The sequence below is a fragment of the Mytilus californianus genome, unplaced genomic scaffold (genome assembly GCF_021869535.1).
Source record: "Mytilus californianus isolate M0D057914Y unplaced genomic scaffold, xbMytCali1.0.p SCAF_7, whole genome shotgun sequence".
In the NCBI taxonomy this organism is placed as follows: Eukaryota; Metazoa; Mollusca; class Bivalvia; order Mytilida; family Mytilidae; genus Mytilus; species Mytilus californianus.
The window spans coordinates 22,012,191-22,030,602 of record NW_026262723.1 but is presented as its reverse complement, the minus strand read 5'-3'; the positions used below and the strand labels follow the sequence as shown (position 1 = coordinate 22,030,602).

General features: G+C 32.0%; 1 protein-coding gene and 1 long non-coding RNA gene across 7 annotated transcripts in view; both read right to left on the bottom strand.

Moving 5' to 3' along the window:
- Positions 1-18,412, bottom strand: part of LOC127707660 (uncharacterized) — a 266,798-nt gene that overhangs the window by 49,490 nt on the left and 198,896 nt on the right. The gene's annotated exons all lie outside the window — the stretch shown is intronic.
- On the bottom strand, positions 590-11,102 carry LOC127707675 (uncharacterized). Its single transcript, XR_007984983.1, has 3 exons — positions 10,347-11,102; positions 7,302-7,395; positions 590-1,162 (listed from the first exon to the last, which is right to left on the bottom strand). It is a non-coding gene; the product is annotated as an uncharacterized LOC127707675 (long non-coding RNA).

Below are 18,412 nucleotides of genomic sequence, written 5' to 3'. Positions count from 1 at the left end.
AACATAAATGTCAATACAGGTTAAATAAGCTTTACCATCGACTACACAAATATGAAAACGTTTCCATTATTTTCAACTATCAATGTTAGAGCATGATTCTTGAACCTGACAAACTGGATTTTAGTATATTGTACTTCGAAACCAAATCTTAACGTAATAATTGAAATTACCTATTATAGATAGTCCTTGATTTAAAGGCGCCTTACTTTTTATACTGGTTAATCCTAAAATCAGAACGTTTCCCGGTGCTTTATGGAAACCTTTACAAGGTGTCGTTGAAATGTCTGAGATTCAAAATCCGAATTCCGGTGAGAAAAAATATGGGATTGAAAAAGAATCAGGCATATGTTACTGGAAAGAAACACTTTTCTATTCAAATTGAAGGTCCTAGTACACAATCTCAGAATTTTAGAAATATAACTATTAGTTTAGTAGTTGAAGGGGTGATGGGGTTGGACATCATGTTGGCAGTGTTTCAAAATGACGTGTTGTCATACTATGTTACTATTGATTTGACAGAGGATGCCGTGAAATTATTAAATACAATAGAAATCAATAAAAAAAAACAGTATCAATAAACATACGAAACTACAAGGAAAATTTTTAAAAAAGTAAGTAAATAAAAACTGACAAAATCAAACGTTCAAACAACGGAAAAATGGAAAACAATATTGTGATATTCCTGATTGGTTCAGGTATTTTCCGAAAAACAAAAAGGGTAGGTTAATTCTGATTTTATAGCTAGCTAAACCTCCCACGTGCATGACAGTGTGACTTTAATTGTAGCTTTTTTATTTTGATAAAACTATTGTTTCATTCCTGATATAACCTTCATTTATATAAGTTGATGAAATAAGAGACAAATTTCACTAGAGGGTCACACTCATTACATCTCCTGTCTATCGTCGTGCTATACCGGGATGTGCTGTTTTACCATTGACAATGGTAAACATTCTCGTCACCCTCTGCAACATTTAACCTTGTAACCTCTGGTAATACCCGGCTGTTTGCGGTATTGCCATGTATTGGAACTGAGGGATCGAGAAGAATATTGTGTCCTCCTATGTTCGAACTATAGGGAAAACTTCCACGATTTCTCATGTCAGTTCTTTGGTTAATAGATTGCAATCTTATCAGTTGTCTTTTGTTCTTTTGATTTGATCTGTAAAAAATATATATGTGATAATTGGGAACCAAAACATGCTTAAATATTTACTGTTAATAGTTTTAAATAGATATAACTACAAATCATACGAATGTTAGTTAAGAAAATGCCTTGAAACCTTATTCGAAATCTTTCCGTCGAAATTTGGTATCAAAATATGAGCTTCTTGACACCATAATAAGCCTATTTGAACTAGTTCGCTGCGCTTACTCGACTAAATGCGTCATATTGTGAATCTGAACAGATATTTCACAATATCGTTTGTCAATTAATTATGAAAAAATAACTCATGATCATTAAGTCTTCTTTTGAAAGCGAGTGTACAAGAGTACGGCACATGGGATTCGACTGTCCTCTAATTAAATAATTCAAAGTTTCTATCGTATTTGAAATAAAGAATACAACAGATACAGTTACGTCTGCCTCATAATGATTCATCTAGAAATTGATAGGGGAGGATTGGTTGAGTACAAAACTTTACCACGAAAGAGAGGTGTTCAGCTTTCCAGTTGTGAACTTTTCATTTCTATGTAGAAACATACAGCGCGTGCTTTTTGATTATATATCTCCCAGTTAATACAATATTTTAGAGCTTGTTTTTCTCATCACGATTTTCTTGAAAGAGGGTTGCTACTTACGAGGAAGCTATTGAACCAAAAGTTTTAAGTTATCAATTTGAAGTCCTCCGATTTCAGCTTACAACTGTAAACTTTTCATTTATATGTAGAAACACTCCGGCAGGGCCTGCTTGTGGATAATATATCTCCCAGTTTATACGATATCCTACAGCTTGAATTTCCAATTATGTTTTCCTTAATAAAGCGATTAAATTGAAGTTCCCCCTTCGAACGTGTTATGGACGCTATCACGAGTTGGTTGACCGTTATGGGATATGTGTTTCACAGATGACGAGGGGCGACGATATTCTTCATTTGTCGCAACCATACTCCTGTCCTTTTTTCGTAGAGAGAGATCTATCTAATAAGAGTTATCACCAAATTTGCACATTAGCAAAAAGTAAAATAACAAAAATGCCGAACTCCTATGAAAATCCAAAACGTAAAGTCCGTAATCAAATGGCAACATCAAAAGTTCAAACACATCAAACGAATGAATAACAACTGTCATATTTCTTATGTAGAAAATGGTGTATTAAAATCTTGTTTTATAGCTAGCTAAACTTCTCACTTTTATGAAAATTATATTGACAACGATGTGTGAATGCAACAAACAGACATAATAGGTAAAAATGTCAAATATAGGGGTACAGCAGTCAACATTGCGTTATAATCTCAATCACTATAAAAACAAACAAATATGTAACAAAGAAACACAAAAAGGCATATAGACAAAGCAAATTAGCAAAAATGAAAGACAAGAATACAAAACTTTACCATAGCACAATAAATCAATGACGGGATATATAAGTACAGAAACACGTCAAATGGATATCACCAAAATAGACTAAACAGTAAACACGCAGGTGCACGCTATAATGCAGGATTTACTTAATCTTTTGGAGTATCCGAGATTTCCTCAGTTTTTGGTGGGGTTCATGTTGCTCAGTCGTTGGTTTTCTGTGTCTTGTTTTATAGACTGTTGTTTGTCTTTTGTTCGTTGTCGTGTTTTACAATGGCATTGTCAGATCGTTTTCTATTGATAATTTGATTTTGTATCTTCCATCTTTCTTTTATAAAACTGATTTTTCACGGGTATTTATAAATTGTCCTGTAACAAACGAAAATAAGTTAACTCTCGTCTGCATATAAAAATAATAACCAGTATGATCAGATATAGTATGAATGTGCTTGTTATTCCAGATGAGATATCAACTATCGCTCCAACTTTCAATAATGATTTAAAAGATTGGCACTAGTCATAAACTACATATAATGTCAGTCAAATGAAGTTTCAAAGAATATAATACTAAAAACAAATTAAACGTATGATCATGGAATTACTAAAATCTATCGACAATAATACTTACATGGTATGATGTAAACTTACCAATTTAACCGTAAAGATCAAAGCAAATAAAGGCAACAGTAGTTTTCCGCTGTTCAGAAGTCATAAATCGATTGAGAGAATACAAATTCGGGTCACAAACTAAAACCGAGGGAAACACATCAATTATTAGAAGTAAATAAAGGCAACAGTAGTATACCGCTGTTCGAAACTCATAAATCGATAGAGATAAAAACAAATCCGGGTTACAAACTAAAACTGAGGGAAACGCATCAAATATAAGAGGAGAACTACGACACAACAAAAACACAACATTAAAATGTAACACACACAGAAACGAACTATAATATAACAATGGCCATTTTCCTGACTTGGTACAGGACATTTTAAGAAAAAAATGGTGGGTTGAACCTGGTTTTGTGGCATGCCAAACCTCCCGCTTTTATGGCAACGTCAAATACAACACCAAAACGACAACATCACATGACAGGACCACAATACAAATAAATGGGAGAACATATAGGACAAAGAAACACACGAATAATAGCTAGCAGAAGGTACTAGGCTTAAAATTCAATACGCCAGACGTGCGTCTCGTCCACACAAGACCAACCAGAGACGCCCAGATAAAAAAAGCTCGAAAGCCAAAACAAGTACAAAGCTGAAGAGCACCGAGGACCAAAACTTCCAAAAAGTTGCGCCTAACACGGACAGGATTTTCTGCCTGGGACAAGAACATCCTTATTATTTAGAATAATTTATAAAAAGTAAACAACAGAAACACTGAAGTGCAACAAAAACAAACGCCAAAATACACAGAAACGGACTATTTGATAACAACTGCCATATTCCTGACCTGGTGCAGGACATTTAAAAAAAAATATTGGGTTAAATCTGGTTAAATCTGGTTTTATGGCTTGCATAACCTCTCGCTTGTACGGCAATGTTAAAAAATATCGCTTAAATGACAACACTACGTGACAGGAATACAAAACGACTTCTACAAAAACGGGGGAAAATCAGTACTTGTCGGTAAATTGTGACTTAAAAAGCTAAATTTAACATTTTAATTACATTCTGACATGAACATCGACATATTTGATGTTATACCACTGATATTGGTCTTTACCATCCACCCAATAATGAATATAACGGCATTAGTACTTGATTTTGTCGATTTGTTTACTTGTTTAAACTTATAACTACATTTAAAAATTTCTTTTTCCACTTATCCTTGCAATTCATCGGGAAAAAGTTTAACATTGTATAACTCTGCTCAGTTCTTAAGATTTAATGATACGGTTTTGATTTCAAAACCAAGTATGATCCGATTTGTCCCCGACTTATGAATTTTTCATAATAATTGATTGAAGTTCTCAATAGTAAATGTATTGGCATGCATACTTGAATAGGTCCACTTTTGTTCTTGATTTACACACTTGTATCTACATTCAAAATCTTCCTATTGCCATTTAGTCTTAGAGTTCAACGCGAAATAGTATCAAATGGTATTCCCTCACACTCTATCACTCTGCTCAATCCTTAAGTTTAAATAATATGAATTTTAAACAAGAAATAAGCATGATCCGACCTCAATTAATTTGACCCGGACTTATCACCGTTTCATAATATTTGCCTGAAGTTTTCTTTCGTCTTGCTAACAACAACAAACAAACAAACAATTGACTCTATCATGAAAAATTCGATAAATCAATTATCAGTTTTTCATCATATTGATATTGGAGAATATCTAATCAACACAATACGAAAATAAAATAAGGTGATGTGGTATGCGGAGACAATTAGAGATGTAAAACAATTCAAACGAGAAAATATATATTGTCATTTCCTAATTGGGTTTCATAACTTGTCTGGTCTTTTCCTTTGGTCTGTTAAACATATATGCAATAAATGGAAATTAGAAAAACTTGTTAAAAATGTATTAACTGTTTTAACTTTGACCGGTATCCAACTATGATAATTAGTTAATGTGACAATAGTTGGAATCCATTTACCAACAACACAACGTTAACTGACTTAATATTCAAACACATATTCAAATATCAGACAAAGACGAAAAACAAGTTTTTGGAGTTGATAGTACATACAATAAACAATATAGTAAAATATAATGACAAATACACTTTCCTAAATCAAAGTACAAATTAAGCAAAAAATATACAAGGGTATACAAAATGAAAACAACACTATAAAAACCTAAAACGTCAAAATCTTACATCTGGACCCACTAGCATTCTAAACACCTAAAGCCAAAAACCTGAAAGCTGAATACAGTAATACCGAGCCCCGTCTAGAGATTTAAAAGAACATATTTTTTATATTTTTATATAATAGTACAAAGACAAATGAAGTAGAAAATGCAAAATAGATAATATGATGCACACCTGTAGTACTGAGAACCTTTATCTGAAGACCCCTTTATTATTTATTGAGAAGACACTGAATATTTACCTATATTGCTTATATATATAAAAAAGAAGATGTGTTATGATTGCCAATGAGACAACTCTCCACAAGAGACCATATGACACAGAAATTAACAACTATAGGTCACAGTACGGCCTTCAACAATGAGCAAAGCCCATACCGCACAGTCAGCTATAAAAGGCCCCGAAATGACAATATAAAACAATTCAAACGAGAAAACTAACGGCCTATTTTACGGACGCCATCACGAGTTGGTTGACCGTTATGGAATCACCGTTTCACAGATGATATCGGATATGTTCCTTATGTCGTAACTACAATACCCTTCCCTTTTCACGAATGCGACTTACCAAATTACCGGATTTGTAATAACATAAGCAACACGACGGGTGCCACATGTGGAGCAGGATCTGCTTACCCTTCCGGAGCACCTGAGATCACCCCCAGTTTTTGGTGGGGTTCGTGTTGCTTAGTCTTTGGTTTTCTATGTTGTGTCATCTGTAGTATTATTTGTCTGTTTGTCTTTTTATTTTGGCCATGGCGTTGTCATTTTGTTTTCGATCTATAAGTTTGACTGTCCCTCTGGTATCTTTCGTCCCTCTGGTATCTTTCGTCCCTCTTTTATGTACAAAAAATGAACGAATAACAAATATGTAGCACATAAACAAACGACAACCACTGAATTACAGGCTCCTGACTTGGGACAGGCACATACATACAGAATGGAATGAGGCGGGGTTAAACATGTTAGCGGGATCCCAACCCTCCCCCTAACCTGGGACAGTGGTGTAACAGTACATCATAAGAACGAACTATAAAAATTGGTTGAAAGAGGCTTAACTCATCAGATGGATAAAAATACAAATACTTCAAATACAAGTGGATGTGGCCTGGTACTTGTACATCCAAACAACAAAAAGACACTAAGTACATATCTGAGAGTACTCGCAGTTACTGACAGCTAGTTAAAATCCTTGTGACTTTCCGATGAGGTTTTTGAGAAAAGGACGAGATATTCTTTGACAAAATCCTGGCTCATTAATATTTTGCCCAGACACCGATGACGATTAACTTAGTCTGAGTACCATCTTCATGCTCTTGAATATCGAGTTGAGAAATGTGTACTCCATACAAGGGTGAACTAGAAATATTGCTGCTAATGTGAGAAAATGTTATAATTTAAAAATTAAAATCGTCTCGTTTGTCATAGATTCTGGTATTGAGATGACCGCTGTATTCAAATTCGAGGTTTATTTTTAAAATTGAGGCGGAAGAAGCATGTATCTGTGATTTTGTAATATATAGTTCTGGTTGATATTCTCATAAATATATCGTCTACATTTGAAAAAAAATTCTTACATCTATATATTTGAAAGCGAGACAATGTTTGAAGATTAATATCACTAATTAAAAACAGAAAATATATAAATATTCAATAATATGTGATTTTTAAAATCAGTATGTTTTGCTCACTCGACAAACAGCTTTTTATTTGTGCAGTCTTACCTCAACAACGAGTGTTCAAGGGTACAAACATATAAAGGAGAGACGGAAGAAAGCAACCAAAACACAAAATTTTTAAGAGAGACTGACAAAACTATTGAATAAAAACGATAATCTACGAAAAGGCAAACATTCGCAACAGCCTACAAAACACTATATACAAAAGCTGATTTTTCATTGGTATATTATAATGTGGTGTTACAAACGGAAATTAATTTACCTTCGTCTGCATACGAAAATACTAATCTGTATCAATAGAAACAGTACTATGAGTGTGCCTGTTATTCCAATTATCTCTCTAAGTTTGAATATTTCTGAAAAAAGATGTACACCTTTCACAAATTTCATAAATTTATGTATGTCAATATGTATGTGTGCATGTTATATTCCTTTGAAGAAAACAAAATTTGATAATTTCATACGTATGATATAGATTTATTACTTAAACTGTAAATCGCAGAAAACAAAATGAAATCAACGGTATGACAGAAAAATTCAGTACCAGTAGGAACAATATAATCCAAAATGTGGAACCTTTATATTTCTCAATTTCGGACATTTCCATTCATTTATCTGTTCAACGTTGATGCAATACCACTGATATTGGATTATCCAAGAGTTTCAGTCGTCCAACAGTTAATTAAACTGAAAATCAAAGAAAAAAAAATAAAACCCTCGCCATGGCAGATCAATCAGATCAACTAAGATCATTATATCCAATGCTGATAAACCTTTCTAGAACGTTAAGGCTTTCTTTTGAAAAACCAACCGGGCGATACCAAGTTTCAATGAAATTTGATTCAGGGCATAAAATAATGACCTGGGTAAGGTCATTTTATTTTCTCTGATTAAAATGCAAACTATTTTTTTTTTAATTTCCAGTTATTACATTTCCTGTTTTCTTCAGTTTATTAGACTGAAATCCCAAATTCATCATAGACGCGTATTTTAATTTGCAAACACATGATGTAATTTATTTCTTTTGATTTATTGCTACGATAAAGGGACATACTTAGAGATGATTTAGTAATGCAACACTTTTCAAACAAGCCAGATTTAACACATTCGTGTGTAGGATTTTGACAATCTCGTTGATTCATACTGTATCGATAATATACTTTGACCTACCATGATGGATATTTCGGGTTACATGTACATGTATCGAGAGTTTGTGCTCTTTTCGTGTCAGTTTTTAACTTTTCACATCTATCATATTATCAAATGAACAAATGTTCTTATTCCCTTTGAAAGAACAGTCACGTACTCCATAAATGGGTTGGTGGGTGGAAGCATAATATGTAATCCTGATTCTCAGTTTAAAATTTTTTTTAAAAAAACTGTATGCCAGAAGAATTAAAGAAAAAAATATTTTGTATAGTTCGATTAAATTGTTGAAAAAAAATATATCTGCTTTATCGCGATAAAAATGTCATTATCAAAAGAAAAATATTTAGCATCCCCATTCATAAAGTAAGTTCATACAATAAATAACTTAAAAAGTGACATGCTTTTTTCATAAACCTTAACAAATCATTTGTGTCTTGCTTTATGCAAGTACACTAAAATTTTTATTGTAACTTGATAGTGATTTGTAAAGTTTATATCTAGATTAAATAGTGAATTGTTTTTCACATTATAAATGAGCCGTGGGACATATTAAAACCTGAACGCAACAAAAGGAATATCCCACTTTAGTGTGGTCGGTAAAATAGGATGCAAATCCTTCAAATCTTTACAGAAAATAATATGTTTTGACGGAATATAAGTCAGATAATACATATTTTAAGGTATTCGTTGTCGTATAACACACCTCGGGGTGTCAGGATTGTCATAATGGAAACAAGCAAAATAAGAGTTGTTAAATAAACCTATTGATACAGGATATATCATTATACACTTGTTGAAAAACCATCGCAGCTGGTATTAAATCAGCAATATAACAAAATTGGGTATTGTTACAAGATTGTTGTGGTTTCATCTCTATTCATGAAGAAACCTTTGATATCATTTCAGAGGTCAGTAAAACAGAGTAAAGAAGGCGCTTTTTAAGGGCAGTTTTAGAACTTTGATCTTGCTTTTGGTAACTATGAAAATAGTCTGATACGATATCATTTAAAAATTTTTCGTTAGTGTTTTTATCTTCAATATAGATTATAGAATTATATCTTTTTATTTTATTATGCTCTGTTCACTGTAGCTTTTATTTAACTTAAACGTTCGAGATAAAAAGGTAGGAAGATCCGCCAAACTGGACTGTATTCCCGCCATATGTCTTTATCCCCGGCCTTGTATATTTCTCGGATTTAGATTCGCTAATGAAATATCATTAAAAACTCCATATACCCATTACCGTAAACCATTAACCCCGGGGATCACCAATCGCGTTTTCCTTAGTTACGTGATTGTTCCCAAGAAAAAATTGAATTCAGTAGACTATTCATGATGTCTGTAATTATATATGTAATCTACTACCGATTATTGGCATTCATTTTAACAAATGCATTATTTGGCTACCACGTCGTCAATGAACAGGACTACTGACCTAGATATGCAAATAAACAACATTGACGTCACGCCGTCTAATGCTAGCGACGTTGAGCGTCAAATTTGATTTATTTTAGTTTCACTGCTTCTGGATAAAACATGTCTTATATTTGAATACCTGTTGATTTCTACCAAAGGTAGTTAGTTCCACTAGTACACCCCGTAAAAAAATCCAAATTTCACTAAAACTTCTTTAAATAATGAAATAAAAAGCTTTCACGTTACATCTTATGACCAAATTTCCATACAAATCGCTCGATTCGGATTAAGACCAGGGATAAATTCGTTATTTAAGTTCATATCTGTAGTCCTGAGTATTTAAACGCCCGTCAGTACCCGGTGCATCCTTCGGTAATATACCCATATCTACGGATATAAACGTTGATAACTTATAATATGTCTGTCCTAAATCAGAACCTCATTACATGGTTGTCTTTTGTTTTGTTTGTTTTTTGTTGTTTTTTGTTTGTATATTCAAGATTTTTCTCAAACAAAGAATTTTGTTTTGACGATTGCAAATCTTTTGCAGTATGCAAAAGTTGTCTTGTCTTTCCGCGATTTAAAGCTCTGCATGGCGACTTTTTTTTTGGAAGACCGTATGTTTAATTCAAGTCGTCTTTTCTGACAAAATTTATTTAGGTTTTGTTTGATATTTCATGGACGTCTACCTTTTATAAGTATAAACTCCTTTATTAATATGCACTCAATCTATTTATATTACGTTTTCTTCCGTTTTTCTCGTCGTCGTCTTTTTTGTCATTCCTTCTTCCATTTTCTTTTCCATTCCCACTTTTGTTTACATCGTTTGTATAGCTGCCTGTAGCATCATCGCAGTTTTGTAAATCTAAAAAAAAGAGTAGAGATTTATTGCGTATTCCCGACCAGCTGATATTGTTGTATAAATATGGTACCCAATGGACCATTCTTTCAATCAATAGAACCATATAACGGGAATTTAAAAGTAATTGTACCCTACAGAATAAGTGTGTTCCTATCGGGAAATTCTATTGTTATAGTAAACAATCCTCTGCTATGGCCGGTGAATTTTAAATTACAATACCCCTGCGAAAATGACACTCTGTACTAGAATAACATATGTTTGATTCTTTGTTACAAAATGAAAATAACACTATCAATTGTATGCGTCCAAATCGCTTTTCTGGATTTACCTTCACCAGGAACGCTTATACAAAATATTCGTAAATAAAGGGAAATTATTCACATACTGTAATCCTTGTTAAAACCAAAATCTCTGCTTTTATAGCACATGACTCTATCTACATAAGTAGATTAACTTCTCTTCAATCAAACAACTTTACATGTATGTCACTGTACTGCCTTTAACAAAGTGAATACTTAGAGGCCGCGGGATAACAAAGTGTCAAATAATTGAAAAGAGAAAACTGACCACTTCATACTTTAAATTTTTTGCTAATCAAATATTTAGTAAATACAAGTATACCAGACGACAATAAAAAAAAAACTCTAAAATTCAGGCTCATGACTCTGGACAAGCAAATAAAGAAAGGGGTACAATATATTTGTGAGAACTCTGGTCAACCCTAACACTAACCTAGTCAGTTGTGTAATTATGTATTATTAATGCATTAATGTATAAATCAGTTGAAAAGTCTTGACTCATTTTTCCAATATTATTATCCTCGATGATTGGAAGTTCGTTAACCTAAATCGAAACAGAAGAATAAAATCACAACCTTGGAGCAAATATTATCCACTGTGGATGTAAATATTTTTTACTTATTTGCAAACAGTCTGATACATTTAATTGATGAATAGCTTCAAAAACATGGTCAATCTTTCTATGTTTCGTATTGTGACCCGATTCCTGTAAAATAAGTAGACAAGCTTGTAAGTTCGTGACCTTTGTCTTTGACGGTGGTTTTTGCGCATGTGCAACAATATATAGGTCAGGCCTATTGTATTATGTATTTGAACATTACAGAATAAATTTGAGATCAAACAACAAATGAATATCTCGAAAAAAAGAGAAATTGAGACATACTTTTTATTCTCCCTACAAAGATTATTCTAATTTTTACGTGACTTTCAATGGTCAATTGAAAAGTCCAGAATTAAACATTTTAAACACGTTTAAGATAACTATAATGATGTCACAATGTCAATAATGCATCAAAATATTTTTTCATTCAATTTGCATTCAATGGCATAGGATTAAATTACTTTTACGAGCCAATATCCGTCAGGTTTTGTTTTCATCAAAATATATCAAATCATTTTCTGATCTTAAAAAATCCGCTCACATACAGACTTTAAAAAATAATACTCGTGGCCTTAAAAAAAGGAATAAGAGGCTACATAACCTAAAAATAGATGATGACTTATTGTTGAGATCTCAATAACATTGCTGAAAGGATTTTCCAAAGAATTCAACGAAATTCTAGGAGAGGAATAAAACAGTAGCAGTGGAAATAGACGTTTAAACAAATAATATGTTAGAACATACACAACTTCTCTTTTACAAGCCGATATTAGTGAAAATGCAATGAAAAATATTCGGTTAAGTTTTTTAAAGTAGCACGTTGCCGATAATAAATACTTTTGCATGACGTCACGAATAAAGTGGAAATCCCCAAAACTTGCAAGCATAAGGAACTTGCAATCATTGACGATACTTGTTTTCTTTGTTGGTACTTTGTCACCTGTTTTACCAGTTTCCTTTGCTTTCTGATCATGCTGATTGTGTAAACGTTCTACAATAGAAATAAGCAAATCTTTTTTAAAACATTAAAAATGCGAAGTTACAAACAACATGTTCAGGGGTTTTCTTCTCTAAAAGATCTTTAACCGGGACGAATACGAATATAGAAAGGAACATATTGTTTTCTATTCTGTGGCGTAGGGATTCTTAATTTTAAAAGTTTTGCCAAAAAAAGCTTGTCAGTTGCCACCCTTGTCCCCTTTCCGCTTCCTGCTGTCAAGTGTTTCCCATTTTAGAATAAACGCATATGATGAAAAATGTAATACGTCTTAATCTTATCTTTTATTCAATAATGCGCTATAGAGGTTCCAAAACAAGAACATCTTTATTATATCCCAGGCAAGGTTATAATATAAGTCGTTTACTTGTCTGTTTGTAGACTTTGACAATCTTTAACCACTTTTGGGAAACTTGCGATTTAGTATCAGTGAGTACATTTCATGTTTCTATAATACATTTCATATCTAAAGCAAAGTGTGGGTACTGAAGAAATATACAAAGAAAATGACCTATAATTGTTAACTTCTATGTCATTTTGTATCGGTGGAGAGTTGTCTCATTGGCTATTGTACCATATCTTCTTAATTTTATAAGAATATAAAAAATGACTAAAATTGTCTAAAGTCAATGGCTGCTGTCAAAGTTTACATAAGGTGTATTGTGTTACTGAATAGTGTTGGTACAATGACTACCAGTAGAAACGAATATGCAGTGTTTATATATGGAATGTAATATTTAACATATGTCCAAAAACAAAGCATCATTGACTTAAGAACTACAAATGAAATATTTTTGTAAAAAACTCACATGGTTTTTCTTCCACATCAAGTATAGAACATTTGGTACCAATTTAACTTTATTTGCTCACATCAAAATGTTAACTTACCTATGGAAAGCGAAAATAATTTTCTGCAAACTGTTTTCGTACAGCTGTTGTTCCCATCACCTTTTGTACATAAAAGCTTTGTCTGTTTCACCAAACATTCATCAGTTAAATTTGTACTCATGGCTGGATATTACGAATTCATATAAAATGATAAATAAATTGATATAACCCATGAAATGAAATATTTGATACTTTTTTGCCAAGGACGACTTGACATTTTTTCATAATCTTTCTCAATGACATTTTATTTACAAAATTTAAAAACTTGCGCATGAACGCCGTTCTTCAAAAGTTTCTTTTCCAACTTTTGTGTTCTATAAGTTTAAGTAGCTTAATAATCAGTTAGAACTGTAATCGTTATACAAACAAGCAAATGCTTCCAAATAAAAATTATTTTTGTAAATTACTTCCGAAGCGCTTTTCTGTATTTAACTTCATAAGTAATGCTCAAACTAGAATTATACATTGTTAAGTGTTCAACTGATTGACTGAAGGCAATGGAAGAGAAATTTTGACTGCCACAAAAAAAAATATATATAATTTAGGTTCGGTCGGAATAATTCGCATCAGCCTTTCAGTAGCGGCTTGAAATAAGACAACTTTTGAAGGTGATATTTGTTATGCTAGTAGCGTGACACACTCCATACACGGGATACCAGTAACGTCATTTAGGAAAGACGATGTTAAGTGTTCAAACACACGAAAATGGATGGGAAGTTGTCATACGAGTATACTTTATAATGAACTCCTGTTCAAAGTCAATTTAAAAAAAAAATGTAGGATTTCCTTTCCCTTCAATTTTTTTTAAACATATCTTGAAAAATTTACAAAGTAACAAATTCAGACAATGTCTAAATATAAAAAAGTTCATGCGTTCAAAACACAACCAAAAGCACGTAATCAATGTCGATTAGAAATCAGCTTAAACGACCTGCAGACTAAATTTAAGAAAAACTATCAACACGGTTTCTTCTCTAAGTTCTATTTCATAACTAGCTCTAGTCAAATAAAATGTAGATGAATAAAGCATGGTATCTTGAAATAATCCATAAACAATTATCACGTCCAAATCTTTAACATGGATTTACCTCAAACACTCAAATCCCAAAGTTCTAAAGCCGAGTGTGTAAAGCTAACATAAAAAGAGTAGCAAATCCATATAAGGTTAACTTTTCTTCAGGAAAATGAGTCTTCGTTTCTTGATAATGTCTCAATATATCAACGGAAATTTTTTCTTAATTAGTGTTTACCTTTCGTGATCATTTCCATAAATCGATCGTACTTATCATTTTTATTAAGTTCAATGTATTAATAAATGTGTTGATTTGATCAAAGTTTCTTGTATTTTCAGACGACAGGTTCGAAATTCGATACCACTGTATTTTTATAGTTTAAAACTACTGGTTATTTCGTACCGTTAGGTACAATTAAACACTGGTCTTGTCTTCAATTATTCGTCTTTAACCTCAGACGTATATAAATATTGATGATAAATATTCAAATATATGATACTTTAATCATCGTATATGATCTATCACCCATGTGGTCTTATCGTATCCGGTTATGTAGAAATCATTCAAGATTATGCGGTTAAATCATTTTTTCTAAAGCGATCGAAATATTGTCTTAAACCAATTGAGAGGCTTATCAAAATAACATCGAGGAATACAATTCAAAGTATTTTGCATGGTGCAATTAAGAAAAGACTGATAAATTCAAAAAATATGACAATGAACAATGTTGATAAACGCCTAAAGATCTATGAAAATATGTTTATATGGACATAAACTCAGAAACTCTCTGAATAAACATGTACACTAAGATTTAATATAATGTATTATATAACAACTACATAAAAACTTTTTCTAGCTGTGATATGCAGGTTTTTATAGTGTTTGACTTTTAAGACATATGGTCTAGATGGGCAAAATATGAGGTTTGTGGCAACGTGAATCTGTTTAACAACACCTTATTTTGTACCAGTATGAAGTCAGAATATCTTAACAAAGTTTTTACTCTGTTATTTGTCTTTGTTTATGTTCTATGTTCAGATATTGTAAATCGGATAAAAAAAAACAAATGAAGGTAACAAACAGAAACTGCGGATTCATATAATGCAGAATATTATGTATTCTCTGTAATATTCATTTACTGTTAGTTCTTAAAACCTTCAGATTTTACCGTGTGAGTGAAAACATTTTAGGAAAATTGACCTTAACTATCTATAAAGTGTGCACTCAGTTTTAGTTGAAATTTAAAATTTTTTTAGAACAAATACATTATAGATATTGATAACCTTCCTATTACCAATATATATATATATATATACCAATATATAAAAGTCTAAATTGAAAACAACGTTCAAACCTATGATTGCGTTGGATAAAAACCGCAACTTTTATACGTGTGCATGTAAAACAAATTTCTTGGTAGAGGGGTCTAAATACAGCACCAACAACAATTTCTAAAAGACCAAAAAAAGTGAAAAAGTCTATTTTAACAAAACGCATTTGACTAACAGGTCGAACAACTGATGTTCTTAAACCCTGCTGACTGCCATTGGCGATTGCCAAATAAATTGATCACCAGATCTAACAAAATGGATCTTAATATTAATTTAATACCAAACAGAAAACAACAAACTTGTGGAAAAGATGGTATACCACAAACATGAGGTGCAAAAATTTGTACACCTTATCCGGATTTCGACAATTAATGTCTCTTCAGTGATGTTAGGGATCGAAACGGTATTTGGAAGGCCATATAATTTACCTCAATTTAGGAAAGAGTCGAAATAGGATGAACGGATCATATAAACCCGAAGGAAAATATAATACAAGCCCAAACGAAAAATATATAAAAGTCTAAATTGAAAACAACGTTCAAACCTATGATTGCGTTGGATAATAACCGCAACTTTTATACGTGTGCATGCAAAAAAAATTCTTGGTAGAGGGGTCTAAATACAGCACAAACAACATTTCTCAAAAGACCAAAAAAGTGAAAAAGTATATTTTAACAAAACGCATTTGACTAGCAGGTCGAACAACTGATGTTCTTAAACCCTGCTGACTGTCTTTGGCGATTGCCAAATAAACGGATCACCAGATGTAACAAAATAGTTCTTATTATTAATTTATTACCACACAGAAAACAATAAACTTGCGGAAAAGATAGTATACCGCAAACGTGAGGTGCAAACATTTGTACACCATATCCAAATTTTGACAAATATAATACAAGCCCAAACGAAAAAATATAAACAAGTCTAAATTGAAAACAACGTTCAAACCTATGATTGCGTTGGATAAAAACCGCATTTTTTATACGTGTGCATGCAAAAACAAATCTTGGTAGAGGGGTCTAAATACAGCACAAACAACATTTTCCAAAAGACCCAAAAAGTAAAAAAGTATATTTTAACAAAACGCATTTGACTAGCATATATAAATATATATATTGGTAATAGGAAGGTAAAATTTATATTTCGTTTGTCACCTTTTTTCAAAAAACTTTGTAATGAAGGTAGTTTATAGTTGATTTCTGCAAAAATGAAATTTATTCATTGTGCTTTTTTTCGTAGATTAAGTCTCGTCACTTGTTTATCCTTACATGATACACTAGATAGATAGAGGCAAATCTAAATAAACGAAAGTTTGTTTGAACACATGTCAGACCCAGGATTATATATTGCTCCTGAAATGATGAAACTTTGTTGTGTCAATTCAATTGTATTTATATTTTAAAAGTATTTACTGCTTTTTTTTAATATTAATGGTTGTAATAATAAACAACTATTAGTAATATGCATACCGCTATTAAACGCCATCTTTATAACTTCCATACAGCCTTTTTCGTTATGGTTTCTGTAAAGGCATGAAAACAACCCTTCAGCGCCATTATATCCTTTGCAATGCCAATTTCTTGGGTTCGCAACGTTACCTAATTTTGAATTAAAATTTGAAGTTATTCCAGGCTATAAATACATGTATTAGACAATAAACTATTCGCGAACAATTTTTTTCTAAGATTTCATATCATCTCAATTCGTTCATAACTTACTCCTAACTCCTATTCAAATCTATTGAACGCCGATTTACTTGTTTTAGTGTAAATCCACTTGTGAAACAAACTAAAACGAAATCAGAAGACAAAACAAAATGAATACAACTATGGATTTCTATAAGTACAAAACAGAATTCGTAGTGACATCTGAATTTAACGAATTGTAGTAGATATTTATTTCATACAACCGGGTAGTAACATTTCAAGATTTCGTGTCTTTTTTAATATGTCAGCTTTACATTTTACCTCTTTTCTGTTATCTTCAATTGCTTTTGAGATATCGCTGGATTTTGTGTTTTTCTGTGTGAATTTTTTTCCCAGTTGCAATAACAGGTAATAAGACAATTTCGGTTTCATAGCAGTCATGCACGTTAATTTAAAACATGAAACGTTTTTATAGTCCATTCACTCAACTTTTCCATAAATTCCAGTTAATACGCAGAAAAGGACAATTAAAGAAAGACTGTTCATATTCCCGATGATAGACCTAAGAGAATAAACAACTGCATTGGTACATATATCATATTGTTAAAATGCAATTAAAAAACTTTATATCATAGAAAAGCGTAGGTAGTAAAACAATCATGAAGTACTTGGTGTCATGCGGAAGGAAACATTGATGTAAATAGTAACCCTATAAAAGAGTTAAACGCATTTCAACAACGAAAAAATTACCCTACTTCGTAATTATTTTTTTTTTTTGTATAAATACAGCAACAATGTTCTCCTTAATAGGAACACTTGTAATTGTTTTGAGTTATGGCCACTCTAAAGTTTAACTAAAATATGAAAGATGTCAATTGTCTTTATGTCGTTGAGATTCTGTCTAAATGACGTCAAAACCAGGAATCTTATTTATATTATTTAGTTTTTCTTATTATGTTATTCAAAGTTAATGTGTTAATGTTTGGTAACCGTAAGTCTTTTCTAATCATTTTAACAAACCAATGTTATGATTTTAACGCCCTTTTTAGATGCAATGAATAAGTGTCTTTTTATATTATCGGAAAAAGTGTTGTGTACTTTTTCATATTCCTATTCACATGTTTCACCTTGCAACTCTACAATATGGGTGTTGTTAGATAGTGTTTTTTTT